The sequence below is a fragment of the Hyperolius riggenbachi genome, chromosome 4 (assembly GCF_040937935.1).
Source record: "Hyperolius riggenbachi isolate aHypRig1 chromosome 4, aHypRig1.pri, whole genome shotgun sequence".
NCBI lineage: Eukaryota > Metazoa > Chordata > Amphibia > Anura > Hyperoliidae > Hyperolius > Hyperolius riggenbachi.
The window spans coordinates 386,354,292-386,377,858 of record NC_090649.1 but is presented as its reverse complement, the minus strand read 5'-3'; the positions used below and the strand labels follow the sequence as shown (position 1 = coordinate 386,377,858).

The 23,567-nt window shown below is 41.6% G+C and overlaps 1 protein-coding gene and 1 long non-coding RNA gene across 3 annotated transcripts in view; one reads left to right on the top strand and one right to left on the bottom strand.

Annotated features, from left to right (window-relative positions):
• CRIM1 (cysteine rich transmembrane BMP regulator 1) overlaps nt 1–23,567 on the bottom strand; it is a 982,593-nt gene that overhangs the window by 229,355 nt on the left and 729,671 nt on the right. The window lies entirely within an intron of this gene.
• LOC137504122 (uncharacterized) lies at nt 1,790–22,599 on the top strand. Its single transcript, XR_011019429.1, has 3 exons — nt 1,790–1,841; nt 12,040–12,158; nt 22,521–22,599. It is a non-coding gene; the product is annotated as an uncharacterized lncRNA (long non-coding RNA).

The window sequence follows — 23,567 nt, the reverse complement described above, 5'->3', positions numbered from 1 at the left end:
TTATCAGTCTTATCAGCTTTTTGAACAATAGCAACATATTTTTTTAGTTGTTTCAACTTGTTTCACAGCAAAAGCTGTTTGGCAATTGTGCTGCATAAAAGACTGTTGAGCTGTTGAGCGTGTGAATGGGGCTTACCAGACAAGTTTGGCAGATAGTTGGACAGATAGTTGGTAGGTGTGTATGAACCTTTTGGCTTCAGAAGTGTGACTCGCACCTGAAACAAGCATGTGGTTAATCCAGTCAGACTCCATTCAGAAAACACCTGATCTGCTTGCTTTTTCCTCCATATTCCTCTCACTTCAGGTGTCCTTTAAATCTGCAGGAGGCAAACTCGGCTCCCCTGCCCAACATTCAAAGCCAGCAACAAACACAGATAAATATCTATTCCAATGACCTACTCTGCACACAGGATTTAAAGTGCACCCGTGTCTGGCTTTAATATGGAAAATACATTTTTAGATATCTACTAACTATGAGCATCTTGCTTATCCATGGTCAAGTATTTTCAGTTAGACAATATAACCTATGTTTCTGTGAGAAATGAGTCACAATAAACTAATCTATATTCCCTGGTGACTGAGCGGCTGATGGTGACAGATGTTAATAGAAGTCTTTTTTGCCTTTTGTGCGGTAATATTGCTACAAATGTATTATGGGTGAGAGAGGGTTTACGTCTTTGTTGCCTATATATTAAGTTAAGAGTAGGAAGTGTGATGTTGGCTGGGAGGGTGAATCTCACCTCTGTAATGAAAGATATATTGATCTGCGCTTCAGAGAGGTGGGAACAAAGTAAAGGAAGAAGGAAATACAATGTACACCAAAACTAAGCAGTCTGAAATAAAGAAATGATAAAGACTGCTGAAAAAACCATCACTAGTTCTAAAAGATGTTAGTTGCTAAAGTAAATGCAAAGCTTGACTTTTGTCTGCTCTGGCCCCACCCTTTACAGGTGGTAATTGTCATTTGGACACTGGGCAGTTGGTGGCGTATGTATGCAAACATATGTTTTATACAACAAACGATTTTGCTGTGTTTTCACATGGAAATCGCATACATTTTCTAGTCACGGACCTATGTGGACTTGGAATTCTTAAAGAGAACCCGAGGTGGGTTTGAAGAATTTTATCTGCATACAGAGGCTGGATCTGCCTATACAGCCCAGCCTCTGTTTCTATCCCAAACCCCCCTAAGGTCCCCCTGCACTCTGCAATCCCTCATAAATCACAGCCATGCTGCTGACAAACAGCTTGTCAGAGCTGGCTGTGTTTATCTCCATAGTGTCAGTCTGCTGCTCTCCCCGCCTCCTGCAGAACTCCAGTCCCCGCCTGCATCCCTTCCCCCCCTGCTGATTGGAGGGAAAGGATGGGGGCAGGGACCGGAGCTATGCAGGAGGCGGAAGAGCAGCTGAGACTGACACTACAGATGTAAACACAGCCTCACAGCACGGCTGTGATTTATGAGGGATTGCAGAGTGCAGGGGGACCTTAGTGGGGTTTGGGATAGCAACAGAGGCTGGGCTGTATAGGCAGATCCAGTCTCTGTATGCAGATAACATTCTTTAAACACACCTCGGGTTCTCTTTAACATGATGCAATAAACATAATCAAGTGTTATTTTCTAATAGTTTTCCCTTTAAAGGTATTCCGTGAACATTGTCTGTATGTGAAATGTGCTGGAGACAAATGAGCAATATTAGGAAATGTCAGATAGGCCATAAACCCACGTAGTAAAAAAATCATTATTTTTGTAGTTGATTTGACATGGATATATACTTTTCTTCAATATTCTAGAAGTATGGATGAAAAGCTGATGTGAGCACTACAGGCAGTTCTTTAATTAGGTCAGTATTGCAGTATGCCATTATTTGTGTAATTCAGAATTTGCATAATGTAAGAAACTACCATTGAAGTCAGCGGAAATGTCTAATATATTCTACATGCAAGTAAATGATGATGCTTTGCCGTGTTTGCCAACACGTTATATATTACTTATCAGATTGTACTGAGAAGTCATGTATTGTGCCACCAGCATAGGTCCAAACCACAGGGCAGATCTCTGCAGAATACTAAATTTCACTAAATCTCTGTAAAGTACCAACTCTTACACATTAAAGTTGGCTGAAGAGGCCAATAAAGCCTGCCTCTGTCAATCCAGCGTGTGAAAAGCAGCTGCCGATCCCCAACTGGCCAGCAATCCATCAGTTTGGGCGAGCGACAGCTTTGTACTTACCACTCGCCACGTTCGCTGTGTGATCCCACATTGCTTTGTTAGCTCCCCACCCCTCAATCAGGGAACGCATCATAAAGCCTGTAGGCTGACTACGCATCTGTACTGCCTCAACACAGCGAGGTTGTCCAGGAGATTGGGTCCTGAATCCAGACAGGCAACATCAATTCAGTGTGTATATGGACCTTAAAACTCTGCAGAGTATCAAAACGAACCTATGTAGAGTACCAAATCTCACAAAATCTATACAGATGACCAAATCTCACTAAGCCCGAAAAGAGTATCAAACTCTATTCTGTATTATTGCTACTCCCTGCTTTCCAATTTTGACACATCGATATAACTCATGTTATTTTAAACAGACCATCTGATTCAAACAAAATGGTAGTTTGACATAACTTCATGCAGCTTAGCAATTTGAATATTTTTTATCTAGTCATGAAAAATGACTGTAAATGAAAGCCTGGGTATCACTATGTAGACATTTTTTCTCCAAATGCTACCTCTGCAGTTTATAGGCAGAAAGCACAGTTATAAACTACCAGAGGAGAATTTAGCAAGCATATCATTTTGGACGCTGACTTTGGGACATGAGTTTGAAAGTTTTAGATAAATCTCCAAAATGCCATTTAAAAGCATCTTTATTGAAATAGATTAATAGAATCAATAGTTAATTTAACAGAACCACTTAACTCCTTGACACGCTGCCCTTTATGGAACATATCATGGATTGTATTGAGGAGAATCTAAAGAAGATTTGAACAGAGCGCAAGGCATATATTCTCATTTTTTCCAATGAATAATAAATGCAATACAGATCACTGGGTGAATCTGAATAGCTGATGGATTCGATGCAGCCCCCTTCTCACAAGAGGACAAGATATTTTTGCTACATATCCAATCACTTATACATAAAGGATGTAGCAATTCTCGAGTATTACAGAGAATTACGCATCTAAGATCTTTTTAATTAAAATAATGTCTTAATAGACACTTTAAAGAATTTTATAAAAAAAAAAAAAAAACTTATTACAAAGTAAGTAAAACAGTGCAGAATAGCTGTTAAAGGGAACCTAAACTGAGAGGGATATGGATTTTTCATTTTAAACAATACTAGTTGCCTGGCAGCCCTGCTGGCCTCTTTAGCTGCAGTAGTGGCTGAATCACACACCTGAAACAAGCATGGAGCTAATCCAATCTGACTTCACTCAGAGTGTCTGATCTGCATGCTTGTTGAGGGTCTGTGGCTGAAAGTATTAGACACACTGGATCAGCAGGAGATTCAGGCAACTGGTATTATTTTAAAAGGAAAAATCCATATCCTTCTCAGTTTAGGTTTTCTTTAAACTTAAAGAGAACCCGAGGTGGGTTTGAAGAATATTATCTGCATACAGAGGCTGGATCTGCCTATACAGCCCAGCATCTGTTGCTATCCCAAACCCCCCTAAGGTCCCCCTGCACTCTGCAATCCCTCATAAATCACAGCCACGCTGCTGACAAACAGCTTGTCAGAGCTGGCTGTGTTTATCTCTATAGTGTCAGTCTGCTGCTCTCCCCGCCTCCTGCAGAACTCCAGTCCCCGCCTGCATCCCTTCCCTCCCTGCTGATTGGAGGGAAGGGACAGGGGCAGGGACCGGAGCTATGCAGGAGGCGGGGGAGCAGCTCAGACTGACACTACAGATGTAAACACAGGTTCAGAGCACGGCTGTGATTTATGAGGGATTGCAGAGTGCAGGGGGACCTTAATGGGGTTTGGGATAGCAACAGAGGCTGGGCTGTATAGGCAGATCCAGCCTCTGTATGCAGATAACATTCTTTAAACACACCTCGGGTTCTCTTTAAGATGAACATAGCTAAAAGGAGTCAAACATCTTTCCAATGGAATACTGTACAATAATCGTGGGAAATGATGGTAAGCTAAAATCTGAAACATTCATTTATAAAGTTGGCCACAGACTAGTGAAAATGACCAGAGAAAGAAGAGTAATCCAGTCTTAACAACCTCTTTGGGCCAGTTTCTGCTGCCAATAAGAAGGCTTGGATTGGATGCCGCAAGTATTCTTGTTTAAGTGTATGGAAAATGTAAGCTGCTCTGTTAATATGCAATAGGTGATGCTGTTGTTCATGGTCATCCCAGACAAGCGGCATATCGCAATAACTGACAGTGCACAGATCTTTGCATTCCATCTCCAAGGAGACGTTGGTCACATTTCAATAAGCTTATCTCGTCTTTAATAATGCTTGTGAGCTGTTTTTTTGCTATCATTATGGTGATAAATTATTTTGTATTCTGTAAGCAATTTACCTCATGTGATCCTTAAATTAAGGATTATGCCCTTAAGTTAAGGATTTAACCCTAAAGTTAAGGTTTCAATCCTTAAAATAACAAATGAATATTAAACATAAAGATGCAATGCAACGATCACAGAAACTCTGAAGTGTGCGAGGAATTGTCACCTGGACTCAACTGTCGTTAAGTGTAATGTTGCTAGAGACTGCAATGCAAAGTGGAGGTGTCAGGAGTAGGAAAAATATCTCTGCAGCGGAGAGCGGCGCGGCCACCGCTCTCGCGTCTGACGCCACAGCGGATGCCGCCGCCGCTTTCTCAGCATCACGTCACACCAGGTCAGGTCTCTCCAGGTCACATCAGAACAGAAGGGCGCACGCGCGCAAACAGAAACAGGACCTTTATGCGCTGAGGAGGAGAGTCAGCTGACCGGCCGGTCAGCTGACAACTCAGTCTGATCCTTCGCTATCTCATTGGCTGAGGCTAGTGGGTGGAGCCGCAGGTATACCTTAGGTATTTAAGATCGTAGCGGTCAGTGCATCATTGTCTGCTGTTGCTGAAACTTTGCGGTTAAGCTCTCAGACCATAGATAGTTCCGGTGTGCTTTGATCCGGGAGGAAACCGGGGATTTCACACAAGATAGGAATTGTTTGATAGCTATAATTATAATTGATATTATTGCCTCTATGTGTATGAACCTTGCCTGAACTCCGTTTATCCTTTTGCCTCACGATTCTGTACTCAGTGTTCTGTCTAGTTGCCGACCTCGGCCCGACCCCGATTCTGCTCTCGCTCTCTGATTCTGTACCTCTGCATATCTGATTGTTGCCGACCTTGGCTATACTCTGACTACGCTTCTGTTTGCTGATTTTGTACCGACTACTGACCGATCCGTTACTGACCTTGCCTGAACGACCACTCTTGTTTTAAGTGATAGACCCCACAGGCAGGTGCTATCACTTACACGTGATACTCCCCACAGCCAGGGGTTATCACATAGGAGTACTCCTGAACTACTGTGCACTCAAACACGTGTGATCACACCTTATTAAAATACTGTACCTATAATAAACACAAACTGCGCCTGCCAAGGTACAAACGGGTGCAATAGCATATGCTTCAATCGAGTGTTCGCTATCACAAGTCCTTGAATATCAGTCTATAGTGCTGTGACAGCGCTCCTCTTCTTTTCTACAATTTAAACATAGAAAAAACAATCGCACATAGTGCATTACTGTGAATCGCAAAGTACAGTTCCCCACACGTGCATAAAGTGCTCAATTGTGCATCACTCGTGGTCTCCACAGCCCCTCCACACTAGCAGCTCACCAGATTGACACCACCTCACAGTCCAGGTGGGTCTAGCGCTTAGCCTATAGAGCGGCCAACTCCAATGACACTTCCACGATAGTTTAGTTCACAATTGGATGATCCATGTTTAATGACAAGTTCCACATGAAAAACATATAAGAACACACATAGCATAAAACCGTTGGGCTAAAAGTTATGGCCTGCGCAATATCAGCGCACTCACTTGTGTAGGAAGATAACAGGCATTTCAGGCATTGCAGCCTAGCAATAAAGCTTCTCTGCTGGCGGTGTCGGCGTCCCGAACTTCCCCGCTCCTCGTGGCAGCCTGTCTCCTGACCTTCCAGGTTCCAGTGACGTCAGCGCTCCTGGTCACGCCCGACGCGTTTCGTCCAATGGACTCATCAGGGGCTGCCCCTGATGAGTCCATTGGACGAAACGCGTCGGGCGTGACCAGGAGCGCTGACGTCACTGGGATCTGGAAGGTCAGGAGACAGGCTGCCACGAGGAGCGGGGAAGTTCGGGACGCCGACACCGCCAGCAGAGAAGCTTTATTGCTAGGCTGCAATGCCTGAAATGCCTGTTATCTTCCTACACAAGTGAGTGCGCTGATATTGCGCAGGCCATAACTTTTAGCCCAACGGTTTTATGCTATGTGTGTTCTTATATGTTTTTCATGTGGAACTTGTCATTAAATATGGATCATCCAATTGTGAACTAAACTATCGTGGAAGTGTCATTGGAGTTGGCCGCTCTATAGGCTAAGCGCTAGACCCACCTGGACTGTGAGGTGGTGTCAATCTGGTGAGCTGCTAGTGTGGAGGGGCTGTAGAGACCACGAGTGATGCACAATTGAGCACTTTATGCACGTGTGGGGAACTGTACTTTGCGATTCACAGTAATGCACTATGTGCGATTGTTTTTTCTATGTTTAAATTGTAGAAAAGAAGAGGAGCGCTGTCACAGCACTATAGACTGTTATTAAAATACTGACCATTGCTGTACTTTTATATGTTGTATTGCTGATCTGTCTGTTGAGCTCACTCTGACCAGCAGAGCACCACCGATCATTACAGGAGGATCCTGAGCTGTGATGCCTCATTTTTTAGTATTTTAGGCAGAAGGGAACTCTGTATATAGAGAAATAAAGAGCAGATACACAGTCAGGTATTAAAAGAGAGAGACTTAAAGTGTATGTTTATACACACAGCCACAGCCATTCTCTCCTTCCCTGGCTGCCATACATAGGATCCTCCTGCAGACTGACTAATTGTCCAGGCAGATGAGGCAGCAGGAGGGGCAGAGTTACATCCTGCCAGTGTGTGCTCCTCCACTCCCTATCTTCTGCATGTAGGAATAACTACAGTGGTGATAACTTAAGGACTGGAGTGATAATACAACACTCCCACTGCGAAAACGTATCACTATACATTAATAAGGCAAGTTTATTTAGTGAATTAACATTTAAAATACTGATTGATGTGTGGTCATAAGTTTACACTTGCCTTATCACGAGCATGATCTTAGTGAATTAAGGTCATTATTCCCCATGATGTACCTCTTCCAGATTTTAACTCCTTGTGCTATACTATTATGCACTGCAAAAAAAGTATTTAAAACCTACTTAAAAGCAGAACTAGAGTCAAAATGTCCCCTCTTCAGATCAGCCACACTATTACAGTACATGTTGAAAAAAAACAACTCTTTGTTTAAGTGCCTGAAATTGTTAATAGGTTTAGCTTGATTTTATCTGGGGAACTTATTTCAAGCTGTCAGGAGATTATCTCAGAGTACACGAGATACGGCTAATTTATTGCAGGGAGTTTCTGTGTGCAAAGTACCCAAATTGAAATTGTCTGACTGCAAAGCTTACTGTTTGACTAGATACATAATGCCGGGAATACACGGTAAATTTATGCGCCGGGTGCGTCACCGCTCGTCTGCACGAGCGCAGATCGATTCCCGCTCGTCCCTGCGGGCATGCCTTATCAGCCGCTCGATTCCCTGCCGTCGGGGATTGAGCGGGGAATCTATCTGGCGGGTCATCAGACCTGTCGGATATTATCAATCAAGCCATCAGCTGCTCGATTGATAAGGAAACAAACTAACCGTGTATGCCCAGCATTCTACATTATTATACCAGAAGGCTGCTTCTAGTATGAGTAGAGGAGGGATGACATTGCTGCAGGTCTAATGCTGGGCATACTCGATGCCGGCGCGTCACCGCTCATCTGCGCATGCGCGCGGATCGATTCCCGCTCGTTGCCGCCGGCATGCCTTATCAGTCGCTCGATTCCCCGCTATTGTCCGCCCGTGGGGACCAAGCGGGGAATCTATCCGACGGGTCATCGGACCTGTTGGATATTATCAATCGAGCCATCATCGGCTCGATTGATAAGGAAACAAACTATGCCCAGCATAAGTTAGGTAGGATAAATATATGGTATAGCCAATGTGGAGTTGGGACATAGACAATAACTGCACATTGTGCTAGACTGTAATGGCAGTCTGCTTTGATCTACAGAAGCCTCTTAAGTGTGGTTCTTTTTTTTAAGACTTGGTCATTTTCATCACAATTCAAGACCTAACATAAGGATAGCCCAAATAAACTGGGGATTGCAGTACACTGCATGGATGTATGTCTATATGCTAGTCTGTTAATGTCAATCTCAATGGGCCAGATCATCTGAACAAGTCTTTGTGAACAGGCAATAGCTTTTTTACCGTTGTTCAATCATCATGGGATCAGAGGTAAAGTAAAGCAGTAAAACATTGTATGATTCCTCGGTGTGACTAAATTGCTGTATTGTATGACTGCATGAGATCAATGAACCGGGCGATTAAAAACCTAATCTACGAGATGGAACAGTCACCCATGTGGTAGAGCAAGATAGGGCTTCTGTATGGTTAAAAAATCACCCGTCTAACACAGGGCTTTATATTTGTGACTAGGCATCAGATTCCATATTTATACCCAAGACTGTGTATTAGGCTTCAAACTAATCTTAATCTCTTATTGTGTTTTTTCCATGCAGAGGCTGATTTCACACATCAATAGGTATAGCCCAAAGAAAAAAAAACCCATAGGAACTATAAAGAGGCGTTTACTAATGCTCAGTGGATTCAGTCTGTTTATGGGGGTGGAATAATCTGAAATAATAGAACTGAAAATGCCCTGCGTACTAGTTTAAAGTGAGAGGTGTAAATAACTAGAATAAAAAAAAAGTGCGCAGTTAGGAGAAATGAAGATTGATACCTAGTCTAATTATCAGCAATTCAGGGCAATCCAAGCACTGATTTCACCTGACACCTTTAGATGCGGATGAGTGGTTACAGCAACCAACTTTTCATCTCCACATGACAGCCAACTGGTTTTCTTTCACCAGCTTGACAGCTTCCCCTCGCTTTCATGTATTTTCTATGTTCTCAGTGCTTTATAGAGCTGTCCAGCACTGTGCGCACTTTTATCATTTACGAAGATTGCTTTGCCTACGGCTGATGTGCAAGTGGCCTTTTCTGGCTGTCTCTGTGGCACGCTTGCCCACTGCAATATGTCTTCAACTGTCCATTACACACCAGCCGTTTAATTACATGTCATTATAAAGGAATGGTTCAATGTGGCTTGATGGCAATGCATGTAGCAATGATCAGATGAGAATGCATGTAGCAATGACATGATGGCAATGCATGTAGCAATGCATGTAGCAATGACATGATGGCAATGTATGTAGCAATGACATGATGACAATGCATGTAGCAATGACATGATGGCAATGTATGTAGCAATGACATGATGACAATGCATGTAGCAATGACATGATGGTAATGCATGTAGTAATGATATGGTGGGAATGCATGTAGCAATTACATGATAGCAATGCATGTAGCAATGACAGGATGGTAATGCATGTAGTAATGACATGATAGGAATGCATGTAGCAATGACACAATGGGAATGCACGTAGCAATGACACAATGGGAATGCACGTAGCAATGACACGATGGGAATGTACGTAGCAATGACATGGTGGGAATGCATGTAGCAATGACATGATGGTAATTCATGTAATAATGACATGATGGTAATGTATGTAGTAAAGACATGATGGGAATGCATGTAGCAATCACAGGATGGTAATGCATGTAATAATGACATGATGGGAGTGTATGTAGCAATGACATGATGGTAATTCATGTAATAATGACATGATGGTAATGCATGTAATAATGACATGATGGGAATGCATGTAGCAATAACAGGATAGTAATGCATGTAATAATGGCATGATGGGAGTGTATGTAGCAATGACATGATGGTAATGCATGTAGTAATGATATGGTGGGAATGCATGTAGCAATTACATGATAGCAATGCATGTAGCAATGACAGGATGGTAATGCATGTAGTAATGACATGATAGGAATGCATGTAGCAATGACACAATGGGAATGCACGTAGAAATGACACGATGGGAATGCACGTAGCAATAACACGATGGGAATGTACGTAGCAATGACATGGTGGGAATGCATGTAGCAATGACATGGTGGGAATGCATGTAGCAATGACATGATGGTAATTCATGTAATAATGACATGATGGTAATGTATGTAGTAAAGACATGATGGGAATGCATGTAATAATGACATGATGGGAGTGTATGTAGCAATGACATGATGGTAATTCATGTAATAATGACATGATGGTAATGCATGTAATAATGACATGATGGGAATGCATGTAGCAATCACAGGATAGTAATGCATGTAATAATGGCATGATGGGAGTGTATGTAGCAATGATATAACCGGAAGTCCAGGAACAATGCTAGTATTGCTTTGAAAAACCTCATCCTCATTCAGCAAAAGTGTTCACATGTCTTCATATTCATATGCAGTTAAATATGATTTTTTTTTCTGCATCAGTATGCCTTTCCACTTAGCTAACATATACAATATATGTTTCTAAAGTACAGAGTTGTTATATACACATGCAAGTACATAATAAGCAATCCTAAAGTACAGTTGAATTTGTTGACTTCTATGTAATGATCACACATCACACCTCCCTTCGAATCACCCATTCTCTCTAGGTCACAGGTGTCAAACACAAGGCCCGCCGGCAGAATGTTGCCCTCCTTGCCATTTTATGTGGCCCCCAAGAGCTTCAAATCTGCATCATTGTAAGCAGTAAAAAAAACAGCAGCACACTGTCTTTCCATCCAAGGGTGCACACCGGTGGTAGTGTTTCAGGTTAAGGCATTTTCAGTTTGAGTCAGGGTTCAGCAAAAACCGACGGGACCCCTCAGTGAAATTAGCATGGGGCCCCCCTTCTGGGATCCAAACCCCCTCATGTGGCTGGCAAAACACACACCATTTACAATTCCCCTTCCCCCATAGCTCCTTTTCCCAATCACATGACATGCATTCAAAGCCAGAAGTATTCAGCATAGAGCGTGCGGTTATTAGGAAGATCAGAGGAGTCCCAAAAGCAGCACTGGAGCAGGTAAATCTTAAACTGCTCCACTGCGTTACTCTGCAGAAGAGGGAGTAGCTGGCACCCCACAGTTGCTATAGTTACACCACTTAGTTGGAAACAATACGTTTTAAATCTTAATAATCAATTTGCCTCACGACTTAGACTATGTTTTAGATTTTGGCCCCTTGTGTGACTGAGTTGGACACCTCTGCTGTAGGTGGAGAGAATCCAGTATGAGTCGGAAGAAGTGAGTGCTTGAGGAGTTATCATGTGGGAGTTGGTAACAGGCTTGAGTGACCTGTAGAATTTTTTCATGTGGCTGAAAGATAGAAAAGGTATACAGGGTAAGATGAAGTCCACACTATGCCAAATGTACAATGGTGCGTCCACATCATATACAATGTGCTGCCCCTTGTGGTTTCTCTTGTCCACTGCATCATGTCACACTTCCCACTGCTGTTCTATCCTCTTGCATCTGGAACTTTGGGGACTGGTTGCATCATTTAACAATTTGCTTCCTCATTTTCATATGCAAAGTTGTAGTTATATTGAGATTCATAAGCAAAATGGACTATCATAAATATTGTTCAATATTCAGGTAATTCCAAAAAGGGATACTGTATATGGATTCTGTGGATTGCTAAACCCGGATGCATGGGAGGACAATTTGTACATCTCTGTTATATATTTGTCACTTCACTCTGGAAATTCATTTCACACATTATCTGTCTTCAATAGGACTGAGCCAACGCCTTCATCATGAGTTTCCTGTTTTAGCTCACACAGAAGATTTCATTAAAGCAATAGAGGTGTGAACAAGCATACAGTGCGGCGCAGAAGGCAAGGACGCCTTACAGGTATTATTTTTACATGGGATTAGCAAGAAATCATATTAAAATGATTTAATAGCCATATACCGGTATTACAAAGGTGCTCTCACCTGCTGTAGAACCCAGGCCTGACAATACATATTTAAGCATTGTGTCGCTGACCTGCCTTTTAAAGAGACACTGAAGCGAAAAAAAAATTATGATATTATGATTTGTATGTGTAGTACAGCTAAGAAATAAAACATTAAGATCAGATACATCAGTCTAATTGTTTCCAGTACAGGAAGAGTTAAGAAACTCCAGTTGTTATCTCTATGCAAAAAAGCTATTAACTCTCCGACCAAGTCGTGGAGAGGGCTGTTATCTGACTTTTATTATCTCAAGTGTTATTGTACTGTTTACTTTTCCTCTGCTAGAGGAGAGTTCATTACTTCACAGACTGCTCTGAAAGACTCATTTTGAATGCTGAGTGTTGTGTAATCTGCACATATTATAGAATAATGCAATGTTAGAAAAAACACTATATACCTGAAAATAAAAGTATGAGAATATTTTATTTGCTGCTAATCTTCTAGTAATTATTCATAGTACACAACCAATTCACTATATCATATTATATTATTTTTTTTCGCTTCAGTGTCTCTTTAAAACGTGGCTACGTGGATTTTTTTTTTTTTTTTACAGACCACATATAATGGACTTGTAAAATGGAGGTTAATACACAAGTATAAAGAGCTTCCAATGTTTTTATTTTAATTTTTCTTTTCATTATGCCCAGCCCCACTACTACCTGCATAAAAGTACCACTATTGCAAAAATTGTAAAATTTAAAATACATGTAAACATATACATAAAAGAAGTATGTTTCTTCTAGAGTAAAATGAGCCTTAAATTACTTTTCTCCTATGTTGCTGTCACTTACAGTAGTTAGTTTAAATCTGGCATTACCGACAGGTTTTGAACTAGTCCATCTCTTCATGGGAGAGTCTCAGCAAATCTTTTACAAATCTTTTATTCTTTATAAAGACACTCCCTGAAAAGGATTTATAAAAAAGATGCTGGCCAGCCTCCATGTTCGCTGCACACTGATTTGGCAGTTGGGTGGAGCAACTGCCATTCACTAAGTGCTTTTGAAACTAAACTAAAGCCTGAGAATCCCCCTTAAAGGACCACTTTCGTGAAAAAAAAAATGGCAGTTAAAATCTGACAGAACGTACAGGTTTTGGGTCAGTCCATTTCCTCACAGGGGATTCTCAGGGTTTTCTTTGTTTCCAACAGCATTTCCAGAACAGCAGTTTAACTGCCACAATAGTAAGATGCCAGCCAGCCTCCCTACTCACTTGCACACTATTTTGCCAGTAAAGGCCGTTTCCACTGACAAGTGATGCGAGTACAGCTACCCAGCCACATCGCATCACTTCCACTTGCGTCTACGTCACTTCCGCATCTCCCGATGTGGAAGTGTATAAAGGGGACGGCGGGCGGATGCGGCCATGCGAGGATCTGCAGGATGCTGCAGATTCTCGGATCGCTCCGCACACAATGCTCGGAATGGAAACTGTTCCATTGCCGTGCACTGGGATCTGGACACCCGCCGTGCGATGTGGATATGTAGCCACATCGCACTGCTTCTAGTGGAAACGGGCCCTTAGACTTTGCAAATGCTGTTCAGGAAATGCTGTTGAAAACAGAGACAACACAGAGAATCCCCCATTAAGAGATGGACTGGCCCAAAACCTGTCGGTTTTGTCAGATTTTAACTGCCTACTTTTTTCGAGATATTGGTCCTTTAAGATGCCCACTAATGGTACAATTTTTCACTAAGTGCGATCTTTCGATGCGATTTGAATGATTGTAAGTAATCTGAAGGCAAATATTGAATGTTCACATTTACTGAACGATTCTTTCTTCAAATTCGATCATATTTTCCAACTTTCGGATCGATTTTATCTAATAAAGCAATCAACCAAAGAAACGTTCACTATCGATTGCCTTCATAAAGTCACATTTTCTAAACCATTCGATTGTAAAAATCACATTGAAAGATCGCATTTGGTCAAAAAATTGGCACCTAATGGGCACCTATAAGAGGATGGGCTAGTCCTAAACCTGTCAGTCCTATCGGATTTCTACTACCTACTGTACATGACAGCAACATTGGAGAAAAGTAATTTATGGCTCATTTTACTCTGTAAGAAATGTACTACTTATTTGTATGTGTTTACATGTATTTTAAATCTCACGATTTTCATGACAGTGGTCCTTTAAATGTGGTGATGAGACCAGAGAGCTACAGGTACGAGTGCTGCTGTTCCACCAACATAAGAAGCACCAGAGCTCAGCTGAGCAATGCTTATGTGCTAGTCTCCTGGTAATATTCACAGAGATCAGACACATTGTACTCCAACTAAACATCTACAGCAGGGTATACTCTTCTGTTCAGACATACAGACCTCTGTTGCTTATACAGAGAATACATGAAACGTACAAGCTGCGGCACAGCAGGGTAGCAGCTACTGTAGTAGAGGTTCAGAGAGCATTTCTTTCTGAACAATGTGTTCATAAAACAAAATCTCCTTTATTTGTAAAGACATATGGACTGTGGGAGGAAATAACAAGATGGATGAATGAACTTTGTTTCACATAAAGTTCTGTCTTATATGTCTGTAGGATAACCGATAGATGATGAATCACATCATCCATTCCAATGCTTCTCTCTTCATCTTCTAGAGTTCCTTTAAATGACAGATGACTGGGTAGTAACTGGTAACCACTGCAATATATTATATTCTCTCGCACTGTTACGCGGTAATAAATAGGCTTTTCAAGGGGAAATTGAGCTTAACTGGTTAGTAGCCTAACAGTTATAGAATGAGGAAGAGTCAAGCTGAGAGCATCTACCATATCCCCAAGCCAAGAGGTGGGCACAGTGCGCCTTGACTCACTTACAACAGGGTTCTGTGACCTCCTCCTACAGAATTTACTGAACGAGCTAAAACACAACACAACATTTGGACTTCAAAAGTGTAGTAAGAACCGAGGAAAATTGACTAAGGTCAATCCATCCAGGAAAATACGATACATAAAAGAACTTAAGATATATCAGGTTTCCAATGCCATTATTCTCATCACAGAGATGCAGGTTAGCTCACAAATCAGCTGTACGACACAGGAGCTCATTGGAGGAAATACTCTGGACTCCACATACAGTGACATCATCATGGGCAAAACAGATGACTTCCTTTACATCAATATCCTCACAAGAGGTCTGGAAAGATAAGTAGTAGTAAAACAATATTGCCTTCAAAAAGCAACCCAGATTACTTGAAGCTGTAGAAAGAATTTACGCAAATTTGTGCATGAAGAGCCATAGCAAAGTGAGTGATGCGGACAACTGATTGGAGGGAAATCACCATATGCAACCAACATCTTTTGTGAAAACCTTCACAACCAGTCAGAAGTAGCCCAGCATCAGTATAATAAATAGCGAGGACCAACTCTGAAGCCAGCTGTAGAAACTCAAACGCTGTCACTCATCCTGTGCTACATCCAGTCACCTTAATGATTCTTGGTCGGCTTGAAGATAAACATAATTGTAGTCAGACAGTTCCCAAGTCATTTTATAGTGCACGTATGTGTGCGCCGTTGGTGAGCTGGATGCAGGGCGAGCCGAATGACCACTCACCATGCCGCTAACCCCCCCGGCAGCCTTAAATACTATTCCCACTCCGAGTTGTGGCAACTCAGTAGTAGATGTAATTTGGGGGTCTGTTGATAGCCGGATCTCTGAAATTACTCTTGTGTGGGATGCGCATCATAGCATTGCTGCTATGAAGGCCCCCAGCTTCGGTGCTGAGCGCCAAAGTTACCTGCTTCGATCTTATATTGTGGAGTAATAATGGGACAATGGTTCATGGCCTGTTTGTTCAGTTAATCTCTTTCGTGGTCAATCTGCTGAACATTGTTGCCCAATCTGACATTTGGGTGTTGCTTATCAATTCCTTAGCCACTCTAGTGTATCAGTATGTGTGTACTGACACAGCCACCATACCCCTTCTGCACTCAAGGCAGTTACAGTCAGAGGTGTGACTGGCCATTAAAAGGCTGGCACTTTATACATTAGAGCAGTTGTGGCGCTGAGAATGTGGCTCTATAGTACCTAGCCAAAAGCCAACTTCCTCCCATATACAGGGAAAACGACTTGATGTCAATTTACCCTTTGAGGGTGCTGCACAGAGTTCAATGAACAAGCTGCAAGCTTGTGGACTCTCTTAGTTCTCATTACTGCTGTACTAACTACAAGGATCATCTGTACGAGGTACAGATATAGGAATTAAGCAAATTGAAGAAAAATGCTACCTACAGATTTATGAATATATAAGTGGCACATTTTCAATGGAATGCCACCTGTTTCATGCTACCCCATCTCTGTAAATCCTCTCAATTATGTGCAGAAGAAAGAGGCACAGAGACTTCCGCCCTAATGTGCAATCCTCTATAGTAGTCCCACCGTATGAAATCAAAATGAGTCACAGTGACTTGAGAGCAAATAAAGGAGAGCTTAGAGGTATGTAAAGGCTCACACTGGCTATTAATTGCATGGGAACGCACTAATCTAAAAACATACGTCTAAACAAGGATAATGCAATAAGCTTTCTTACAAGAGAAGATTCAATTTTTATTGGCAAGGAAAAGAAGTGTGCCAGCACTATACAAAGACTACATGGCGTGCAGTGATAAACGGAATATAGTGGCCAGCTTCAATTATTTCATGTCAATTGCTGCAAGTGCACTCATTTACCAGAAGCAAAGGATTTCTCTCTGAGCCAAAGAAAAGCCACCCACTTTTAATCAGATCTGGCTCAATAATGAAATTGGATTTAATTCTTCACTTCCAATTATAGATCGTAATCCCTTTCCCTTTTTTCTGAGGAGGCAATTCCAGTATTGTTGAGAGCATTGCCCTAATTTCACAGCGCATGCTGCCCGGCTTCGATGAATGGGCAATCTCCCAGGTGAAAGTTGGTGATTAGCAAGGAGGTCAGGAGATGGAGGCTCGGCAGTCATTCTAAAAGTGAGAGATTAACCCGTTTACTGCACCTAATGAAATCTGTTCTGCACACTAAGCCCACCTCATTTCTCCAGCAGCCAAGAGAAATTTGCTTTTTTCCCCCAAACAAAAAACAAGAGTGTATGAAAAAGAAAACCAGCAAACAAATCATATATTTTATCTGTTCATTATTATGTGATGGTCACAGCTCAGTTATCTGCTCCCTTCTGAGTAGATTCTCTGTTTATTCTCATGAGGGATTCACAAGTGGGTCAATGACATGTTTACATTTAAAGGAAACTAAAGTTAAGAGGAACTTAAAGAGAACCAGAGACGAAGCACCCTCATGTATTTTATTACATTTATCAGTGGGAACATGACAGTAAACACCTACCCTGCTTTTAGTTTTATTCTTCTCAGTCTTATCTATCTGTTATCAACTGTGATAAGAATCCACCGACTATTCAGTCGAGGTTTGACCTGGAATCATTATAGCTGAGTCACTCTCTTCTGTGGAGTCTTTTCAAGCCCAAGCCTGCCCCCTCCTGGCTCAAATTTCATGCTTTACATACTGAGAGCTGTGATGACATGGCAGGGGCTGCTTGCTGCAGGAAAAATCTCTGTCTAACAGACAAGTGTGGCTGTGTGATCTGTGTGCTCTGTGTGTGCAGCCTGTCATTATTATCTACTGTATGCAGTTTCATTACTATGAGAGACACTTCCTACAAGCAGCCACACAGCATGCCAGAATATGAAGTTGAAAGCAGACAGATAGAAGGCTGCTGCAGCCCTGCTTGTCTATGGTCTCATATAGCCTAGACAGCACATCCAGAACACCTCATAACCTGGAACAGAAGGAATATGAGCCGGCGGCCATATTGGATATTTCCTGGAGCAATAATGGATAAAAAACACTCAAAAAGGCACACCAGAGTGGCGAAATTATCGGGTAAAGCATTTATTCTTTACAAGCTATCGACTAATATGTTTATTTTGTGTGAATCGTTCATCTCTGGTTCCCTTTAAACCCAGGATTGAGCTTCATGCCAATACCCACATTCCCATGAGAAAGATTTACCTTTTTTTGAATAGATAATCATGGGCATCTGTATGGCTGATATTATGGTAAAACCCCTCCCACAGTGTGATGTCAGGGCCCTGATGGTGTATTCATTTATAAATTATTTACTCTGTATTTGCCCATTGCAACATATTTTCTCTCTTTGATTTACATCTGAAAGTTATCACAGATGACAACATCTTTAGTCCTGCCAGGTGACCTCTGATGAATTTTTGTTTCTAAAAGTTCTATGCACAGAGGGAGATACTGCATCCTTGGCAGTTGGAAACAAATGTTATTTCCCACAATGCAATGAGGTTCACAGACAGGAAACTGTCAAGGCCATGGCCCTGACATCACACTGTAGGAGGGGTTTCACCCTGACATTAGCCATACAGATGTCTCTGATGATCTATTCGAGAAAAGATAAACATTTCTCATTGGAAAGGAGGTATCGCTACTGACTGGTATGAAGTTCAATCCTAAGTTAAAAAGCCTTTCTAAGTAGAGACCACTATTTATTCTTGCTTTGTATAACCTGATCGTAGGATGAGTGAACTGTGAGTGAATGGCTCAATGTTTTTCTGTATAGCATTGTTAGCACTACATTATGAGTTCCATAAATAAAATAGTAGGATATAGTTAGCCCGGCAAGACACTCAGTGACTTTATGTACCTCTTCAGAGATCCAAAACTCACCATCATTGTCGGCATTGATTTAATGGGGTTTAACCATGCTTACATTCCTTCTTCTTATGAAAGCTATTAGACATTGAGCAAACATGTCTAGCCTGATTCTGACATAATCAGTTCAGACAGCGTGAGTTTATGTCTTCATGTGCTGGAGGAATAGTGTACCAAACTGTAAGGCAGGCAGTCTCCTCTATTTACTGTCTCTTATGAACACACAACCATGAACTGTGTCTTGATTTACTCAACAAAGTGGTAATTTAAAATTCATAACACTAAAATGCCCCTAATTTTTTCATGCATGAATGATCAAAAAAGCTTAGCATGAAACTGATAACTCTGTGTGGACAAAATATGTTGTCTGCCACTTCCTTGGACTGTACGACACAGGTGGCGGATCAAAAAGGAGAACTAGAGAAAAACTTTGAAGACTCTTATCAACATTAGGACCAAATAATACATAAACCCCACTTGTGGTCTGGAGTATAATTTTACAAATGAGGCCAAAAAGTAAGGGGTTTGAAGCATCCATTAGCTTCCCAGTGCCATATCCAGGTGTAGGAGCACTGGTGAGAAAGAAGCATGGAGAGAAGCAGCCTCCTACTACTCAATTCCTGTTAGCATCGGAGGAAAGGGGGGGGGGGGTGGAGGGTCTGTAAGAGAGGCGGGGGGGCATTAAGTCCTTCCCCTTTGCAAAAACCCAATGCTGATGGTTTCACAAGCTCATCAGTTATACTCTTGGTATCATAGGGATGCACAGTAATTACAGGAGTCTATGTGTCTATGTCTAGCAACCAAATTAGGGCATATCAAGGTACCATAGCATTTTTAAATTATATAAAGGTGAAAAAAGATCATTCTGAAGTGTCCCTCAACTTATCAGCAAGTAGCCATTATCTCAAGAATGAATGATGTGTTAATTTGGAAAAAGGCGCTCACCCACACTTAACTACAACTTGGATAACAAAATCAGCTTTACCCCACTATACGTGAAACAGTAAAAGTCCCTTTACGATAAAAGCGATGGAAGTATCCACATTTCTGTCCCCTTAATGATAATTATTATTATATGTAATAAGTAGTTTTCAATAATGCCTAAAGAATCTAGCTGGCTTGTAATAAGGAGTGCCTGAAGGTTCCGCATGTATATGAATCTTCCAGTGCACATATCTTTTCAGTAAAATAGGTGAAATGCTATTCCTGGGTATGTGAAATGTAGAGCAATTCTTAGGCAGCTGGCTTTTTTTAGGCACAGCTTTAGATACACAACATGACTACAAGACCATAAATCTCCTCATTGACAAACTGCCATTTGGACAGAGCCAGTGGCTCTCCAGTCCAGCTCATCTGCTTTAAGCACAGTAACTTTACTGCCATTAACAGTTTAGTGAAAAGAACACAAGGGCAAGAAACTTGGATTTCCCTGAATATACTGAAATCCTTCAGTGAGAACCCTTCTGAAGAAAAAAAACAAAAACAGTTCAGTAAGAACAATTGAAAAACAAGTACAGACAGTGGCTTTGCATGAAATATATAGAATTAGCAATGCTTTGTCAGAGAATCTCAGCTCAGATTACCCAGGGCAGTTTCTAAGCTAACCCAGGGCGATGGTGTAAAAATTGTGCTACCTTAACCCTCACCCCTGTGGACTCGCGAACCCTTACTCTTTAGGGACAGTCACACAGCTACAGGTCACAAGTAGATCTGCCTTATGGCTACTGACCAGCCGCTCATCCAGGAGGAAGCAGGGACCAGGAAAACACACAAGCGAAGAGAGCCCGGAAAGCCGACTCCTCCATGGGTGCCACACACTGACAGCCTGCAGTACCGCTACAGGACATCAGGAGTCATCACACGGTGGTGACGTAATGATGACTTGACGCCTGACGAAGGCAGCCCATTAGGAGTCAAGGAAGGTGATCGTGCTGGTAATCTTCTTCTTCCATTTGGCTGCACCACACGTCACCAGCTCCCTAGCAGTTATGTAATTCTGCCTGTGCCCCCTTCTCTTACTTGCCGGTCTGCGCCCAGGGCGGTCTCTGGCCTAAACAACCATACAAGCAAATGCATTGCCATTTATTATATAAATACAGAGCCAAGCTATGAGTTAGTGTCACAAAGCAGTTAGGACCAGTTAACACTACATGCATTTTAATTCAATTTTCGGAATGCTTGCAGGTTTCCAGTCGCAATGATGCCATCGCAATAACATTTATTGTGATGTGGCATTTCTACTATGCTATTGTTATTCTGTGTCTTCACCGGGAGCAAAATAATTAAATAAAACTAATTTTTCAGACAGGCTCATAACAAATACTACAGTCTGTTATACAGTCCTTCCCCCACCTTCTCCTCAAATAATCTTTCCTACTCCTTACAAGAAGTGCTGGTGGAGGGAAACACTGTACCAGCTAGTATCGGTATAGGGCAGGGAGTTCATAGCATCTTCTCATTTTCAGAAGAATATGATTTTCTCATCTAACAGGAATTTTCTTCTGAAACAATTTTAGGGGCTTGCCTCCCTAAAATGAAAATTACTGTTTTGTAACCCTTTTTTAAGCAGTAAGTTGAGGTGACACAAAAATGTGAAGGAGGAAGCCACAGTAGAAGATAGAAGTGTCAGCAAGTTGTGCACTCACACAATGTTCTGTGAAGGATGGTGATCTACAGCCCCCAACATGGCCAATCAATACATTTTTGATAGACATTGACCAGTTTCTCAGTTAAAAGGATGATGGTGGTTGGTTTGAAAATTACATAATGTTGTGTTGCATTGAGCAGTTAAACCCAACCAGAACAGCAGATTTTCTCATTCGATCACTATAATTTTTGTTCATGGGGTAGTTTGTCACTTGCAATATTAGGCCATTACTGAGCTGTGCATGGCTGCCTGGATGCTTTGTACAACTGTCCTCCTTTTGCAACAGATTTATTTAATCTTGTCTTAAGAAAGTCTGCCCTATTGTTTGAACAACATCATGTGCTTACTATTAGGGATGGTCAGAAATGCCAATTTCCGGTTCCATAGAAATTCCGATTTCCACCAATACCTATTGCCGATTCTGTCAATTTCCATTTTTCGAGCAGTCTTTTGTGGTCTATTTTTGCTTTCTCTGATTGGTCTACTACTTCCGAGTTGAGTCTGCATTCTCTGATTGGTCCAATGCTTCCGAGTTCTGTGATTGGGCTAAAATTAAAGAATTGTGGTAATGAGGTATTTCCACAGAAATCTGATTTCTGTTCGGAAATGCCGATTTCCGATTAGAAATAACCCGAATAAGCATCCATACTTACTATGCACCTGTGGCCAACTTTGGGGAAAGCATATGTACCTACCATTATATTTTTGTTGTCAAGGTAAAAAAAAAAAAAAAGCAGAATGAGGAAACCAATACATGGTGTGTATACATTCATATTCTGTGCAGAGTATATCTTAGCTGTGGATCAAAGCTAACACCCTAGAGTAGCTTAGCCAGAGTGCTGACTACTGGGCAACTGTGACGTAATTTAGCATTGTCAGGGATCACCTGTGCTTTACCACGGCACACCGAATCCTATTGTTTTCTTATAATGTTGTTTCTACCTACAGATGTACAATGCTGCCAGGCTGCAGTGAAGCTGTATAATGGAGCAAAATAAGAATAAAAGATGCCCTACCTTAAGTGACCTTGACTTTATGTAAGAGGTGTATTAGTTGTGCAGGGCTGTGCGTAGGTGGTGGTTGCAATACAAGCACAAGAGACCACTATTAAAATGCTAATTAAAAATATAGAACATTGTGATTTACCATCTATGCTTTTCAAAAATACATAAAATATTATTCCTGTGTGGTACATATATTTGCAGTTTTCCTTGCTGGGGTCAAGTCATCATATTTCCTCCAGCTACCAGCGTGTCTTCCATTGCCAAGTAGCAATTTGCCCTTGTGCTCTTGAATTAACAGTTACTAGCACTGAAGACTATCTTATCCGCAATGGTTTCCCTGTGCAAAGTGCTGACATTGGTATATCCTTCACCTCTCAGCTCTCACCTGCTGCTTATCACTCGCAGGGACTACACACTGCTGATTTAGTGCCTGGGCCAAAAACTGCCAAGCAGCAGGGGGGTTCACTTACATTAGGAGCAAAAATGGAAAAGAGGAATTGTAAGAAGCTGATCCTTTATCACCTTGGGTTTTTAGCGCTGACCTTCACAGCGTCGTAAATGAGATATAATTAACCCTTGCTCCGGGAAAAACAGACAACAACGTGTCAAACCAACTGCTAGTTTCTACAATGACATAAATAACGTCTGAAGGTTTGTCAGTAGTCTCACCTGCTGTACAATGTCCTGGGATGAAGTCTGAGTCTATATCCTGCTTGTTACAGTGAAATATACACACACAAAAATGTGTTTTTATACTGATAGAATTACCAGCAGAGTAAAAAGAGACAACAGTAAACCCCACCTGTCTTGTCTTCAGCAAACAATCTCTTGCTGTCATATAATGAAGTTATTTTGTAACCAAGATGAAAGCAATACATTGGTAGCTCAAACATACCTTATCTCTACACCAAGACATCCCCCTTTCATGTCGCAGCCATTCCCTGTGGACTTTGCCTAGTACTTTAGTATTGATCCAAGAAAAGGGTCCCGG